This window comes from Onychomys torridus, chromosome 15 (genome assembly GCF_903995425.1).
Source record: "Onychomys torridus chromosome 15, mOncTor1.1, whole genome shotgun sequence".
NCBI classification, from domain to species: Eukaryota; Metazoa; Chordata; class Mammalia; order Rodentia; family Cricetidae; genus Onychomys; species Onychomys torridus.
The window spans coordinates 46,579,674-46,596,146 of NC_050457.1; the positions used below are offsets into that span (position 1 = coordinate 46,579,674).

A 16,473-nucleotide genomic window follows, 5' to 3' on the forward strand; every position below is an offset into this window, starting at 1 on the left:
CCAGTTTAACCAAAATATGAAGTGCAATTAGTAGTCTTAAAATGAATAAGGCAGTTGCAGCCTTAGTTCTACTTTTTAATGTGCTTTCTAAATGTTTAATCATAAAGATTGTGATCGGAGGGCTGCAGAGGTGGTTCAGTATGTAAGACCACTTGCTCTGGGAGCTTGTGGGTCCAAGTTCAAGTCCCAAGCACCCACATCCAAAAGAGTGGGGTACAGCTGCTTGTGCCTATAATCCCAGCACTGATGGTAGAAACAAGGGGATGCCATGAACTCAATGCTAGCCAGCTTAGCCTAAAGGGCAAGCTTACAGTTCAGTGGGAGCCTCTGTCTACAGGGACTAACTCAGGAAACATTAACTTCACACACCTAGTGTCTTGCTCTGTCATCCTCTTCTGTACATCTCATGCACATACATCCCCCACACAAAATTATGATGAAACACTTCATTGTGCTTACACTTCCAAGGCTTACAATTGAAAGTGATAATAATAGCAGCTATAGAAGTCCGTGTTAGGAGCTAGTCTGTGTTTCTGTTAGTTAGGTAATTTGTAAGGGTTTTGTCCTAGGAAAACAATCCAGAAGTATACCCTCAAGTCCTCCCTTTTATGGGCCTGAATCAAGAAATAGGCATATTGGTGAAATTATTAAGGTCACTCCACGTAGTTAAAAGGGAGGTTTATTTTGTGGGGTAGCTTACAAATGAAGGGATAGATTGCAGGGTCTGGGAAAGGTATGGCACTGATGCTTCCTCTTTGTCCAGACTCAGCAGCTTCTCTCTGCTGCTGGTGGCTTGGGAACCCTCTCTCAATCTTTGAGGGAATGACGGTTCCCACACTGCTGCATTATTTTTCTGGTAAATGTTTTGTACTTATCTGCATGCCCTGTAGAAACAGTATATTATTAACACAGTGTCAAGGTTCATGATAAATTCCAGGGCAGAAAAAAATATTTAATCAGACATGCTTATCAATATACTGTCACCCTTCCAGAAATTTCCAAGCTGTTTTTCAGTTAATACTCTCCCTTTTGGCCTGCCTGAAGCACTTGATGAACTTTCTGGGTTACATAACTTGGTGCAATCCAACCCACCCCCCCCCTTCTCCCGCCATGGGGGATGTGGTTCTCAGAGTGCCTTCGTGGTGGAACACTTCCTGTCCTTCCTGGATAATGAAGAATGGTCCTTCCAGGAAACATGCTTTGTACAGTCTGACATTAAGAGTGCACTAAGTCAGCCTGAGAGCGGGGTGCAGTTAAATATGATTGGAAGTGAAAGACTGAAAACATCACCAAAATATGACAACAGGAAATGAAAAAGAAGGGAAATTATGAGCAAGGCAGTTAGTTCTTTCTGCACTTTGACCTGAAAACCGGGAAGGTGTCTGGTTACGTGAGAAGGTAAAAGAATACTAATGCCACAAGTCACTATTAACATCCACATTAACATGAGTGCATTACAAAAATTGAATGGGAAGAGGGAGAGCTAATGGGATTCTGGTACCAACTAATCAGCATTCTTTTCACAGCCTGAAAGAAAGATTTATACACAGCTGCCAGTGACATATTAATGACCCTGGTGAACAGTAACAAATGGTTAGGTCTAACTACCAGGGATGAGTCAGTTTCTTCCTTGAACCTCACAGAGAGGAGCCAAGAAAGATTAGCATCTGAGACGATGATACCAAAGTCTGGCTTTAGCTCAGATATAGACTCGAAGCAAAAGATTTGAGCATATCTGGGACCTCGAGGCCACAGGGGGATAGCTTGTGACACAAATCCAATGATGGGGTGAAAAAATGGATTTTTAGAGAAATAATATGTGGGTGGGGTTGCAAAAATTAGCTCCTACGTCTGAGGTGGAAGTGGATTCTCCCCTTTTCCCTAATGCACCTCCATATGCCCAGGATACTCCTTTATTCTCATATACTTGGGAAAAAGGAAGAATAAACATTTGCTGTGTGCAGATCAGACTTCTGTTTCCAGATGGGACGGTGAGACAAAACCACAATTACCTTCATTCCCAAAACAATCCCAAACCTTAAATCCAGTCCACAAGCGCTCATCATCCAGCCATGCATTGTCAGTGAGACTGGAAACAGAGTGAGTGGGTTGGTTCAGCAGCTATCCCAACTCAACAGAAAGGAACTGAAAGATGGGGCCGAGCTAGGTGGCTACTGTTCTCAGCAAAGAGTACTGGAGTAAGCCATGGAGGGCAAGCATGAAAAAGAATTTCCTTTTGAGTAAGTATGCAACAGAGAAGAGCAGGCATGTGGGACTGCTGCAGGCTGGGGAAGAACCCCACAGAGAAAGGATGTAGCAGTCTTCTCACAGAAGGCCAGACATCCTGGCTGTTCTTAGATATATGCTGGAATAGCCCTGATTTATATGGAACAACATAAGGATCTTGCCTCTATAGTGGAGAATAATTAGCTCTTGTTATTGAACATTGAACACTTCTAATCCCACCTAACAGATACTAAAACAATATTCAAAAAGACCAAGCTGCTTCCTCATAACACTAGAGAATAAACTCAGAGCATATCTAAGGGAATACAAAAATATTTAGCATCTAACCAAGTAAGAATTGTAATGTCAGCATCCAATAAAAAAATGCCAAGAAGAACTCAAGTTCTTGGAATGTGAAGACAGCAGATCCACGGGGTCACTAGCCAGTCTAGCTGGGGGTGGGGGTGGGAGTGGGGTATGGGGGTGGTGTTCAGGCTCAGTGACAGACTCCATTCAAAGAATTAAAAAGGTTGAGAAATAATTGAGGAAGACATCCTGATGTCAGTATCAACCTTTGGCCTTCATGTAGGCTGACATGGAGTGAAAACACACACACACACACACACACACACACACACACACAGAGCAGGGGTGGGCAAAAGGGAAGCATGGGGAGCAAAGGCAGAGATTTCCACATGTTTTAGAAAGGTCAGATTCAACTGCATTTTTCTTGCAACAAAATCAAGTGCATAAAGAATTGAAAAGAATATACTAATTTCAAGAAATTCAGGGTGTCTATATTAATATCAGACAAAGTAGGGTAAAAATATGATCTAAGACAAATGATTTCAGAATAAGTGGGGCAATTCACCAGGAAGACGTAATAATCCTAACTCTTAAACACCTAATAAGAAAATTGGAAAAAACAAAAAGCAAAAGCTTACAAAATCCAAAGAAAAATCAAATAAACTCACAATTAACCAGAGAGTTCAGTATTCCTGACTCAATAATTAATACATTCTCAGCATAAATCCTGAGAAAATTTAAAGAATGAACCAACCAGATTGACCTCAGTGACATTGATAGAACACTTTGCTTACCAACAGAATGTGTTTTTTCAAATGCAAACAGAACATTTATCCAAGTTAGTCTATAAAACGGTTGGCCACAAAAACAAGTGCATATTTTATGATCATAATGGAATTGTATTAAAAACACAAGTCAGTGATAGAATACCATTGTAAAATCCCCCAAATATTGGAAATTATGTAACATGTTTAAAGAATTTATGAAATTATGTAACACAAATGAGTCAAAGATGAAATTAAAAGTGTTAGAACATATTATATGTTGAAACTGGCCATAGTCACTCACTCCTTTAGTCCCAGAACTTGGGAGGTTGAGGCAGGAGAGTTAGCCTGGAATACAGAATGAGACCTTGTCTCAAAAATGAAAGAGAAGAGGACTCTGTAATGAATAATATTATTAAAATTGCTGATCAAATGTGAAGAATGTACTGATTCAGGATTTAGAGACTTTTTCTTGGCAAAGAAAGATTTCAAATTAAATATCTCAACTTCCACCTTGAGAAAGAAAAAGAGCAAATGAAAACCAAATTCAAAATAACTTTGAAAAAGTTGAGGGTATGGCAACTGATTCTAAGATGTAGTATAAACCTATAGTGATGCAACATTTGGTGTTGGCATACAGATAGACAAGCAGGTAACTAGGAACAATTAGAAAGTCCCCAAAATAGGAAGAACTAGAGCTCTCGTACAGTGCTCCTAGGATTGTAAATGGGTACCATATTTTACAATATAGTATGGCAACTTCAGAGAGGGTTAAAAATAACCCATGGTGGTATTCATTCAGTAAAATCCTACCTGGCAACAAGAAATGGAATACTGATACAAACATGAATTCATCACTAAATTGAGTTAAGACAAACAATTATATATTTATAGTGTGTATATATATACACACACACATTAAAAGTGCTGGGGTTATTTTTGCTTTTGCTTTTGTTTTTGTTTTGTTTTTCATCTTGATAGAATTATCTGGGAAGAGGGATCCTAGATTTAGAAACTGCCTTCATAAGATTGGCCCATAGGCAGGACTGTGGAACACTTTCTTGATTGATGGTTGATGTGGGAGGCCCCAGCCCACTGTGGGCAGCACCCACCGCTGGATCCTGCCATGTGCACACACTAACCAGTACATGTATACACATACACACGTGGAACCATCAAACAAAGCCTACTGACGTACACAGACTTCACGCTCTCCAGTTTTCTTTTGTCCATTCATAATCTCTTCCTTGCATCTTGCTATTGGTCTCCATCTTCGAGCCTCATTTCATCTACTGTTGGTAGGTTACAAAACATGGTCTGAGCAAGTCAGTAAGCAGTGCTCCTCCACGGCACCTACTTCATTTTCTGGTTCCAGGTTCCTGCCCTGACTTCCCTTGATGATGGTCTTAGAACTGTAAGCCAAAAAAAAAATCCCTTCCTTTCCAAACTGCTTTTGCTCATAGTGTTTATCACAGCAATAGAATCCAAATCAGAATTATATATATATATATATATATATATATATATATATATATATATATATATGCAAGTACATACATACATAAATATACACCCATACATATATGTATGTTACTATCTGTTTTTTTAGTACTGTGTCTGAAGAATCTACCTATTCCTGGGAACGCTGCTACTCTTGACACTTGAATGTAGAAATTATTATGGAGAACATTAGTTGTAAACTTAATTTCTAGATGGGTTTCTGGACCATGAACCTCAGTCAAGTGCCACATCTGGTTCCTTTAAGTGTTTAATTAGCATTCCCCCATGAAAGACAGTAAAAACAAACCAGACTGGATTGCTAATGTGATTCAGAATTGTTTGGGTTCTGGAATGATGTTGAAGGAGGCTTCACCCAGGGGCATGGAGGAGGCAAGATAAAGGGCAGGATGTTTGCAGCTTCCAAGGAAGTAGAACACTGAAGGTCTTCCTGAGGCCAAAGAGGGGAAAGGCAGCAAAAGGACAGTAGCCTAAAGGCCAGGTCAGCTGGTTCACAGTGGTCACATCCCAGAAGACATCCCCACCCTAGCAAGGACTTATGCTTCTAAGGATGGGGGATCACTTTGCTTCATGCTATGTTATAATTTGAATTAGGGATGCCCCCAGTATAACCATGTTCAGGGGTGGTGGAACATGATGGGATGAGTCCACCACTGAACTCATGGCTTGATGCACACTTGAGAAGTGTTGGAGACCAGAAGGAGGAGCCTCATTAGAGGATGTTGATCATAACGGCATACATTTGAAAGGTGTACCTTGTCCCAGGCCCCTTGTGCTCACTCCCTCTACTCCCTAGCCTCAGAAGGTAAATAGTCTGCCCCACAACACACTTCCAGCATGATGTGTGGCCTATCACTGGCCCAGAGCTATTGAGTTAAGTGACAATAGACAGAAGTCCCAGAAACGATGAACCCAAATAAACCTTTCATCCTTGAAGCTGATGTTCTCAGGTATTTTTGTCACAGTGAGAGAAAGCTAACACACCGTATGAATCATACTTTCCTATTGGTAAGTTAGTGTCAGTCATGATTACACTGTGTACTAAGTACTTTGCATCTCATAAATTCTTCATGCCAGCACCATTAGGCCGCCCACCAGGCAGTTTGATTTTGGCTGCACATGTGCAGTTTAACTGATCAAGGTTCTTCTTTTTCTCATGTAACAGTGGATGTGGCAGAAATGGGCAGTTTGTTATATATAGCTGCTCACAGGGCAGGCCTTAGGTATATGGCACACCTGCGCTCTCGCTCTCTCTCTCTCTCTCTTCTCCCTTCCTCTCTCCCTCCCTCCCTCCCTCTCCCTCCCTCTCTCTCCTTTCCCCTCCCCTCTCTCCTCTCCCCCCTCTGTCTCTGTCTCTCTCTCTGTCTCTCTCTGTCTCTGTCTCTCTCTCTCTGTCTCTCTCCCCCCTCTCTCCCCCCTCCCCCTTGGGACAATCCTACTCCATAATACCTGCTTAGAGTTCATTTGCTGGAACTAGGTCACATGAATTGCTAGTCCAGGAAATGAGTGTCTCTAACTGCAAACATCCCTGAACTGGACAAAAATCACAATCGTGTTAGAAGGAAGAAAGACAGCAGTGTCATGGAGGGGAAGCCAGCAGTGCCTGAAGAGGGTAAGATTCCCTTTACAGCTGAGAAAATTGAAGCCGAGAAGACAATATAATGACGAATTGATAGGGGTGAGATTTGAACCAGACCCTTGGCTTCAAGTTCAGTGTGATCTTTTAAGTGACCCACCGAAACAGAGGCAGGTGTGCTGGGTGCTATCCCTTTGTTATATATGTCATTGTCATTGGTAGTGACAGTCTACAGCAGCAGGTTCTCAACCTGTGGATCACAACCCTTGAGGCCGCATGACCTTTTCACAGGGGTCACCTAAGACCATCAGAAAACACAGATATTTACATTATGATTTATAACAGTAGCAAAATTGCAGTTATGAAGTAGCAACAAAAAATTTTCTGTTCGAGGTCACAACATGAGGACGTTCATGTATTAAAACATGAGGAACTGTATTAAAACATGAGGGTCGCAGCATTAGGAAGGTTGAGAATAACTGGTCTGCAGAAATAGACATGGAAAAGGTATTTTGGCCCCATCTTTTGTAACAATGACAAATAGTCATCCATTGTTTCCTTCCCTGCAGCAAAAGTCAGCACACCCACCTGTACTGTGTATCCAATAAATGCAGAGTTTCTGGAATAACATGGGCTTTACTTACATGTTCTGACATTTGCTGAAGAAGTGCTGGGTTCTCCCTTTCTCTGGGTTTAGGGGTAAAATCTTAGCCACAGCTGTGACAATAACTTCAATTCTGGGTTTATGACCAGTCATGTGTCATGTATGTTGTTTCTATATTGATAGGAGACTGCATCCTACTCCAGGGCAATGCGACTAGCAGAGTTTCCAACTATTTATTTATATGTGAGGGAGACAGAAAGAAAGAAGAGCGAAAGGAAAGATACAGTTTCCATTTGCTCTCTTCTCAGGAAAGATACCAGAAGCAAGATCCTGTTCAGTCTCCTCCCAGTTTCATGTGGGTAGACAGAAGTAGGCACCAAACCTGTTCTGCCAGCTCCAGGCCACTGGGCTGGCAGAGCCACACTGTGGGCACAACGCCAATTCCTTGTCTTGATCTAAGACCTTGTCTCCTTGGTGACCATCAATAATGCCAGATCCACAAGTACTTTCAAAGTCACCCTAGTCACATTTCTGCCATTGTCTCCAGAGGCCAGAGTGTGCAGATATGCTGCTGGCCTCCTTATCAGGGCACCACATAGGTTCAGGGAGCGGAGACATTTGGGGATCATGTATAAATAAGTGTAGGTATGTCGATGTTCAATAAAATAAAATAGTTTGCTTCTTAATCACAAGATTTTTTATTCTAGACAGAATCAAAGTAGACTAAGCTGGCCTCAAATTTATCCTTCTGCCTCTACCTCCCATGTTCTGGAGTTACAGGTGTCCACCACCACATCAGCTTTATATTCTGCTAAGGATGGAACATGGGGCTTCATGCCTGCTGGGTTAGCACTCCTCCAATGCAGCCATATCACTAGTCCATCAGATGGCTCCCAGTTATGCTTTACAGATGCAAATAAACCTGTGAGCATGAGAGGAAATATGATGAATATTCAAGTGATGCTAAAGACATCTGGCAAAATTCCAATCCAGAATTAGAAGTACTTTCCCCTCTCAGTTTATAATGTTGGTGTTCATAGCGATCAGGTTGGCCAGGTGGGTAGAAACCATTCCTTCACTTAGTGTTTTCTATGAAATTTGTCAACGACACATTTGGTTGAGTTTAGTTTTGTCCTTCATAATTTCCTTCCATCTGTTGAACAGGCCATGTGGAAGAGCTTGGCAGTTGGAATTGAGATATTTCTTGTCTCTGGTTTGGTCTTTTTGGACACTTTGGCAGCAAACGTTTGTATTTGTTTGCACGTTTATAAAGAGTAATTTTTTTTTTTTAACCCGGGGTGAACTTGACATTTCACTTCTCATATAAATAAATTGCAAATAGAGAAGTTGTCATTTAACCTCCGTGCCAACCACAGTAGCTAGACAAGGGCAGAGTCTACAAGTTTCCAAAGGAGCCTGCTTTTGTAGGGATAAAGACCTGCCTTCAGAAACACAGAACTAGAATGGTTCAAGGAAATGGCAAAGGACAAAGGCATTTTTCAGTTCGTATTCATGGCCTCACTTGTGGTTCACATACGTCACTCTAATAGTAATGAGACCTTTTTGACATTTTGGCCTTACTAAGTGAGCTTAAGCTAGGAGCTGATGTTCCTGGTTCTGACTTTTTGCCCTTTCCCTCTCTCCCTCCCCTCTATCCTCCACTTCAGCACACACAAACTTACTATGGGACATTTTTATACAAACAACCTAACCTTTTTGAGATACTTTTTTCTCCTCTGTGAAATATTGATACTAGTTTGCGCACAGAGTCTGGAGTAGAGTTTGCAGACAGTAACCATCACCTCCTCCTCTACTCAGAGGAAGGCCTGACTTTGTGTAGGGCCCACCTGCAGAGACAGGGCTCTGGGTTTCAAGGACTCCTGTGATCCCAGGCCATGGCAATAAAATCCTTGACATTGTTTGAGCACTCCCACGTCACTGAAAGTTTTCCTGTGTCTACCCAGCTCCCATGGCCTTGTGGTCCTGCAGCCACTCAGACCCAAATGAACACACAGAGGCTTATATTAATTATGAATTGTAGGCCTACTGGCTCAGGCTTCTCACTAGCTAGATCTTACATCTTAAATTAGCCCATTTCTATAAATCCATACTTTGTCACACGGCTCATGGCTTACCAGTATCTTTACATCTTGTTTCTCATGTTGGCAGCTGGCAGCATCTCCTCTGTTCTGCCTTTCTCCTTCCTCCTCTCAAGTTACAATGTCCCGCCTAACCCTATTCTGCCTCATCATTGGCCAAACAGCTTTATTTATCAACCAATCAGAGCAACATATTTTCACAGCATACTCCAGCTTCTATGTTGAGTCAACTTATCCTTTTTATTCTTTCTCCCACCTTTCAACCTTCTCATCAGCTCGATATTCTTTCGGTTACCTGTGCAGGCCGGCCAGCCAGTGGCCTGGAGAGTGTTCTGTTTGTAAGGGCGTGTCTGTGGCTGAACTCTATTTTCTTTGCTTAACCCACTTCTTGTGTGCACTTTGCCACCAAGATTTTGCTTAAGGAGTATGTGAATTGGTTAGGAAGTAACTTACAGTCCCGAGAGAGGACTCAGGAGCTCAGAGCACTTATTTCTCTTGGGGAAGGCCCAGCTTTGGTTCCCAACACTCACAACTCAGAATGTCAAGGCATTGTCGCATTTTATTTCCACATTCTCATACCTAGTTTTCCTCCACAATGGCCAAAGTCAGGTTTCCTGAGCTCAGAAAATTCAGTCTCCCTTTAAAAAAGAAGGACAGTATTAAAACATGCCACAAACTGCAGTATGAATGTAGTGTCTTACTGTGTTTATAGACTGAAAGCTAAGTCCAACTTTTCTCTAGATTTATCAAGAGCATTACTTATGATACCCATTGGGTCAGGGCTCACCCCATTTGACAGTTCACCCAAAAATGTTCACTGACAGAATTACATGCTAGCTGGCATTTGTGAGCTATCTGATGGAACCCTAACTAAGTGATAATATTTTCATCAGTATCTTCTCATCACTTTCTTGGATGACTCCATAGCATTGTCTTCTTTTGCAGAGTGCTCCAATAACTGTAAATGGATACAGTTACACCATGTTCCCACACAACAGGCCAGACAAAACCAGGCTGTTCATCTTATGAAAGGTTGTCAAATGGGTGATCTACCTGCCTGTGCATTCCTAAATGGGAAAGAATTTACACAGTCCCCAGTGACCTCTTCAATCTACTGATAGAGAAGCAGCCTAAGGGAGTTAAAATGTTACAAATCAGGAAGTTAAAATCTTTATAAGGAAGTATTATATGCAGACGAGAATCCAAGCTGCTCAGATTTAATCTCATGCTTATTTCACTACAGGAGGGTATTAAAGCTGAAGAGAAGGTGAAGAGATTCTTGGTCAGTGGGGAGGAATTTTCATCTGTCAAAGCTAGGAATGATGACAAGGTCAATGCCAGATTAATTTTGCCTTGTAAAGACTCCATTGTATGGAAGCAGGGAGTCAACAGGCAGAATTGGAATAGTCATACTTCATGGAGATGGTGTTAATGATTTATTATACTATCCCATTACTTTCACAAGCTGTAAATCACCTCAAGGCTTCAAGTTGAAATTATTTTCTCTTTCTAAAGGAAAAAAAGGAAGCATTTTTTTTTTCTAAATTAAGTAGCTAGCATAGATTGCTTTATTACAGCTTTAATTGTTTATTTGCTCGCTGGTCTTGGTTTTGGTAAATATTGTTTTAGACACAATCCCAGTTCAAGATAAGAAAACTTTGACCTGAATCCCGAGTCCTGTTTTCCTAGCTGACTTAGTCTAGCTACAACATCGAGTGTCCTGCTTAAGGCTGGCTGCCCTAAAGGGTGTTCAAACAGCAAAGAGACTAAGAGAGGTAATGATGGTTCTTTGGGGAGGTCTCTTCCCCACACTCTACTGAGCAGAATGATGGCCAGGCCACAGGGCTATTGGCTCTGCCTGTACCACTCTTCTCTGGGGATTAAGACAGAGACCACAAGGGCCTCACCTAAGGCTGATTTAATCTGAATTCTAGATAAGTGTATTTTTTAAAGTTATAGAGAGATTTCCTTCTCTCTCTCTCTCTCTCTCTCTCTCTCTCTCTCTCTCTCTCTCTTTCAAAGTAGGCATATAAAACTATGGTGTTCATCCCAGCAGTGGTGGCACATGCCTTTAATCCCAGCACTTGGGAGGCAGAGGCAGGGGGAATCTCTGAGTTCGAGGACAGCCTGGTCTACAGAGCAAGGTCCAGGACAAGCACCAAAACTATACAGAGAAACCCTGTCTCAAAAGACAAAACAAAACAAAAAACAAACTCAAAAACTGTGGGGTTCATTATGACATCTTCACACATGTGTATCATAGACTTCGATCATATTCACCCCATGAAGTTTCTTGTCCCACTCTTCCCATTCACATATGTCACTGTTTTTTTCCCTAGGTGGCTCCATTCTACTTTCATGTCGAGTGTGTGTGTGTGTGTGTGTGTGTGTGTGTGTGTGTGTGTGTGTGTCTGTGTGTTGGCGTGCACGCATTCAAGTCTAGAGTCCTCATATCAGAGAAAAAAATAGGATATTTGTCTTTTTGGATCTGATTTATTTCACTTAGCATCAAGATCACAAGTTCTATCCAGTTCTTTGCAAATGACGTAGTTTTATTCTTCTTTATGGCTGAATAAAATTCCACTGTAAAATATAAACCATATTTTCTTTATCATTTCATTTGTTGATGGGTACTTAGGATGGTTCTACCTCCTGATTATTGTGAAAAGAGTAGAAATAAGCATGGATGTACATGTGTTTCTGTGGTATGTTGACATTGAGTCCTTTGGGTATGTAGCCAGGAGTGGTAGATCTGGGCCATATGGTAATTCTACTTTCAGTTTTCAAAAGATCCTCCATATTGATTGCTGGTATTTTGAGTATTTTTTTAAACGGTAAATATCATGGACCTGATTACAGCCTGATCTCAGAACCTCCCACATGAATGGTTCTTCTGCCCAAGTAGAGAATCCATTTCCATCCTTCCCAGGGAGAGGGGGACCAAGAGTAGAGCATCCATTTCCATCCTTCCCAGGGAGAGGAGGGCCACATGCAGTGTGGGAGGAATGGTTTCTCAAGACCCTGCTCTTTTCTTCCAGTACTGGCTCAGAAGTGGGGATGTGAACAAAGGGATCTAGGTATGTGCCTGGGAACAGATTGTGTTTTGTTCTCTGTTTGTCTTTCTGCCAGAGATGTAGAAAAAGAATAAAGGCCTCTGATATCTCCTTGGGCTGGGCACTGGGTCATTGTTGGGGCTGTTTTGAGCCATGAAACCTTGCTAGCAGAAGTCTTGTCTTCTGCCTGCCAGAAGCCAGGAACATTCTCTCTCCAAGTCGTAACAACCAAGAAATGTGTCTAGACATTGACAGTGTCTCCTAGGCTGAGGGGCAGAAATTACCCTTAGTGAGAACTATTGTTGTCTTGAAGGTAAAAACATTGGCTACTCTTCCAGAGGACCCAGATTCATTTCCCAGCACCCACATGACAGCTCACACCTGTCTGTAACTCCAGATTCCAGGGAATCTGACACCTTCACATCAATGCACATGAAATAAAATTTTAAAAAATTAAAAAAAAATAAAACTGGTCAAGGAGGGCAATGTTGAGGACGATATGGTGATTTGAGCCCATCAACAAGCATGGCCCTAAAGGTAGTGAGTATCTATACCTGTGGCCCAGTAGAGTGTGGCAAGGACAGCCTTATCTAGTCAGCTAGGGCTCTGGATGGAGAAGCCATACCAGGATGACAGGAGGTCAGGAGACAAGGAGGAAGACAGCATCATCAGAGATACCACAAAGAGGGAAGACATGGACCAAACTTTGCCTAATGCTCCCTTGCCTTGGGAGGTAGAGGGTTGTGAGAAGACTTGACTCCACTTTTTGAGGGACTGGTCACACGGAGAACAAGGGGTTCCAGCCATCTGGGATTGGACTGTTGAGGATAGCTACTAGGAAATGCTATTGCAGTTAGACAGTAGGACATTCAGTCGGTGGAGCGATGATAGAAAGAAGGCTCAGAAGCTAAGAGCAGGTGCCGTTATTGCAGAGGACCTGAGTTTGGTTCTTTGCGCCATGTTGGGAGTCCCACAACTGCCTGTAACCCCAGCATCAGAGGATGCAACACCCCCTCAGCAGGCACCTGCGCTCCTATGCACAGATATACCCACGTACACATAACTTTAAAAATAAAGTAAATCAATGTTTAAATTAAGGGGAGGAAACACAAGCAAGCTCTGCTCTTCTCAAAGCCAAGATCTATTTGACAATGTACTTAGCAGCTCCTTAGTCATAGGTATTAAGACAGGACTTTAACAGCCAGGCTGCATGAAAGTCTTCATATTTACCTAGCTTCTCTCCCTCCTTCACAGAATCGGAAAGGGAGGGTAGAAAGGATGAGAGGCAGCAGTTTCCAAAGCCTCTGAGATTAGTCATTACTCCACAATCTAAATCACATAATTCTTCCATTTGGGCTTGGAAGGGGCCAGCATTCCACCTGTGCTTTTTGTACAGTATTTTCCTACAGACAGACACTGGCTGTGTCTACTCAAACAAAAGGCGTAAGGTTTCTGGCCAAACACTAGACCATAAATCTTCTCTAAGCACATGGACAGTGCAGTCTCTGAGAACAATGCTGACATACTGTTCAGAGTTGGTTCACATGCCTGGCAACTGTTATCTTTATCCATCAATGGTAAAACAGAAAGTGGTGCCAGATGTTATCTGAGCCACCAAACACCTATTTTAATGAGGACTGTGACCTCTGAGCATGGCACATGGTCTAATCTCAACTTTAATTACGTTAAGTATTAAGTGAACTATAGAGAAGATTCTCTAGGCTCCCTTTTCCACTGCTGAGGCACGTGACTACCCCCAGTCTTTTGACCAGCTTAGGAAATGTACTGCTCACCCAGCATCTTCAGGTGGTTCAATGGAAATGAACCAGTCGCCACTTGGAAAAAACTGTTGAAAGGTGTTCAGAGAACCCTACACTTCTGCCTAGCTGGTGACATTCCACGTCTCCTATCGGGTTGCAAACAGGCTGCTTTTTAGATCAGCTGGGCTTTCGTGTACTTTTTTTTTTTTTTTAAGGTCATAAAAGCTGAAGGTTGGAAAAGCAAATAGAAAAGGAGAAGGAAAAAAAAACCAAAAAAACAAAAAAACAACAAACCCAGCCCGTATTTTCTTCAGCTTAGCCATAAGCAGGAAACTCAAAGAACATGTTCTTAACAATGAAATCTCTGTCATAATACTGCATAGAAATGCAACAGAGTGACCCTGGCAAGACTTTGGGCAGACATCTAGAAGGCTCTGTGGCTAGTGTCTCCCTTTCTGCCTCCCTCCCCTCCCCTGCGCACTGGGGAGGTGGGCGGTGAAGCTAATGTCACTGTGACAATATGATGTTTTTATGTATTAAAAAAACCATTTACAAATACATAGATTATTTCTGAAAGAAGCATCCTCCCAAGACAGAGGCATACCTCTACATACATGTAGCGTACATGTCTTCAGTATCACCTCCAACGTGATTCCAGGCTCCCTGTCACCCCTGCCCCTGCGTATAACCTTGTACCTTGTAAACTTGGCCCTCCTCGTCTTCATCAGACAATGTTGTCTCTGATGCTGGCAGTCAGTGAACTGTAGGGAAAGTTACTGGTTTTTTCTGGGCATTGTGTCCTTGGTCTGCTAAAGGCATGGGAGGAAGTAGGTCACCTGTGGGGCTGCCTGCCAGAACATTCAACAGTCAAAATGAGTCAACAGTATGTGTCAACCTACTCTCCCGCTCTGTTCTGCTGGAAGTAAGAATATACAGGAATGTTCCCTTAGGGTCCGGCAAAAGGACGGACTGTAAGCATGTGGGGATGCAGTAGGTGATCACGGAATGAAATTTTAGAAAGCGTAGGTGGAAGTGGGAACTGAGGTAAAATACTGAGGTCCTTGTTTGAAGAGGCAGTCCTGATAGGCACAAAGACAATTATTGCAGCCACAGACCCCCCATCCTGCGTGGGGCAGCCATGGGCTCCGCTGGTGCAGGTTGGGACCCTGGTCTGGGAATATGCCACTAGATGTTGCCAGGGTGGTTCCAAAACAAAAGAAAAATGAGCATTTGACTTTAAATGCTTGGATAAGTGTTAAATAATCAAAGGAAGGCAGCCCAAGGTATACTGATTATGGTAAGGTGCCTATATATTAGTTCTAAGAACACACTTACACAGATCATTTCTGGAATATTAGCTAACAGGTGGGGAAGTGGGACTCTGTGTGAAAAGGAGGAGGAAGGGCTGAGACCCATTGTTTACTGCAGTTAAAAAGAGAATCATGTCAACTGCATTTTCTAAGGGTTGTGAACACACATGCTGGCTGTCCTATGAATCGTGATATGTGGCATCTGAACCACTTTCCAGCCAGTAAGTTATGAGGATACATACACTGAGTCATTCCTAAATCACATTAGCCCTGTGGAAGAATGTGTCCCTTGATAGGGAGAGGTTGCATGTAGCAGTGGGTAGACTCGAATCTGGAGCCTGGCTCCGTACCTAAAGTGAAGCTATGTAGCACTGAGCATTTTAGTCCTGAGTGATACCCACTTCATGGTTCTTTACAGGATGGACCCAGATCACAGGAGGGCTAGCATGTATTGAGACTCCATCTCAGTCAGTCAGAATGGCTATCATCAAGAAAATAAGTAATGACAAATGCTGGCCAGAATGTGGGGAACCCCTTTCACTGCTAAGGCCGCTATAAACTGACCTAGCACTGTGGAGATCAGTTCCCTCAGGAAAGCTAAAAATGGAAATATCGTAAGGTCCACCTACACCACTCCTAAACATATGCTGTTAATCCTAAAGATGGGAGGAGAAAGATCATCAACCCAACTCACCCTGGCCAAATTAATTAAGGCAAACAGTTAATTAAAGCTAACTTTTTTATTTGTGTACACAGGCTGCCTCCCTTTAAGGCAGGGCTCAAGGGGTCAGCATTGGATATGAGGAAAACAAGGATTTTATGGCTCAGGGATAGGAGATTTCCCTACTCTGGCCGGCAAAAATGGGTGGGGTTACAGGAGCATAACGTAAGAGGTGGTCAAAACAAGGTAGTTAGAACAGGGAGTCATAACAAGGTAGTCATAGGTTGTCATATAACCTTTAAAACAAAGGTAGGGTTGCAAGATGATTATGAACAACATTTTGAAACAAAGACATGCTTGCCATTCCTGGAACAGGCAGTACAGAACCATTTGTAGTTAAGGTTACAGGTGGGGCATAGCCTAATCCTTGAGAAACAGAGGTTTAATCATAAACAGCAATGAACCTAGTTTGTCTTTTCTATAAGATGGCCTTCAAGCCTAAGATGGAGGCTGGCTGGCTCTTCAATACTTCTTTGGGTATTGAAGTTCTCCAAGTTCTGCCACAGAGATATTTGCACACACTTGCTTGCTGCTTC

General features: G+C 42.4%; 1 long non-coding RNA gene across 1 annotated transcript in view; it reads right to left on the reverse strand.

Annotated features, from left to right (window-relative positions):
- Positions 1 to 7,733: 7,733 nt before the first annotated feature.
- LOC118596334 overlaps positions 7,734 to 16,473 on the reverse strand; it is a 57,096-nt gene continuing 48,356 nt past the window's right edge. The window contains exons 3-4 of the long non-coding RNA XR_004946682.1: positions 9,673 to 9,731; positions 7,734 to 7,916 (exon numbers count right to left, since the gene is read on the reverse strand). This is a non-coding gene — a long non-coding RNA (uncharacterized LOC118596334). The remainder of the gene's footprint in view (positions 7,917 to 9,672; positions 9,732 to 16,473) is intronic.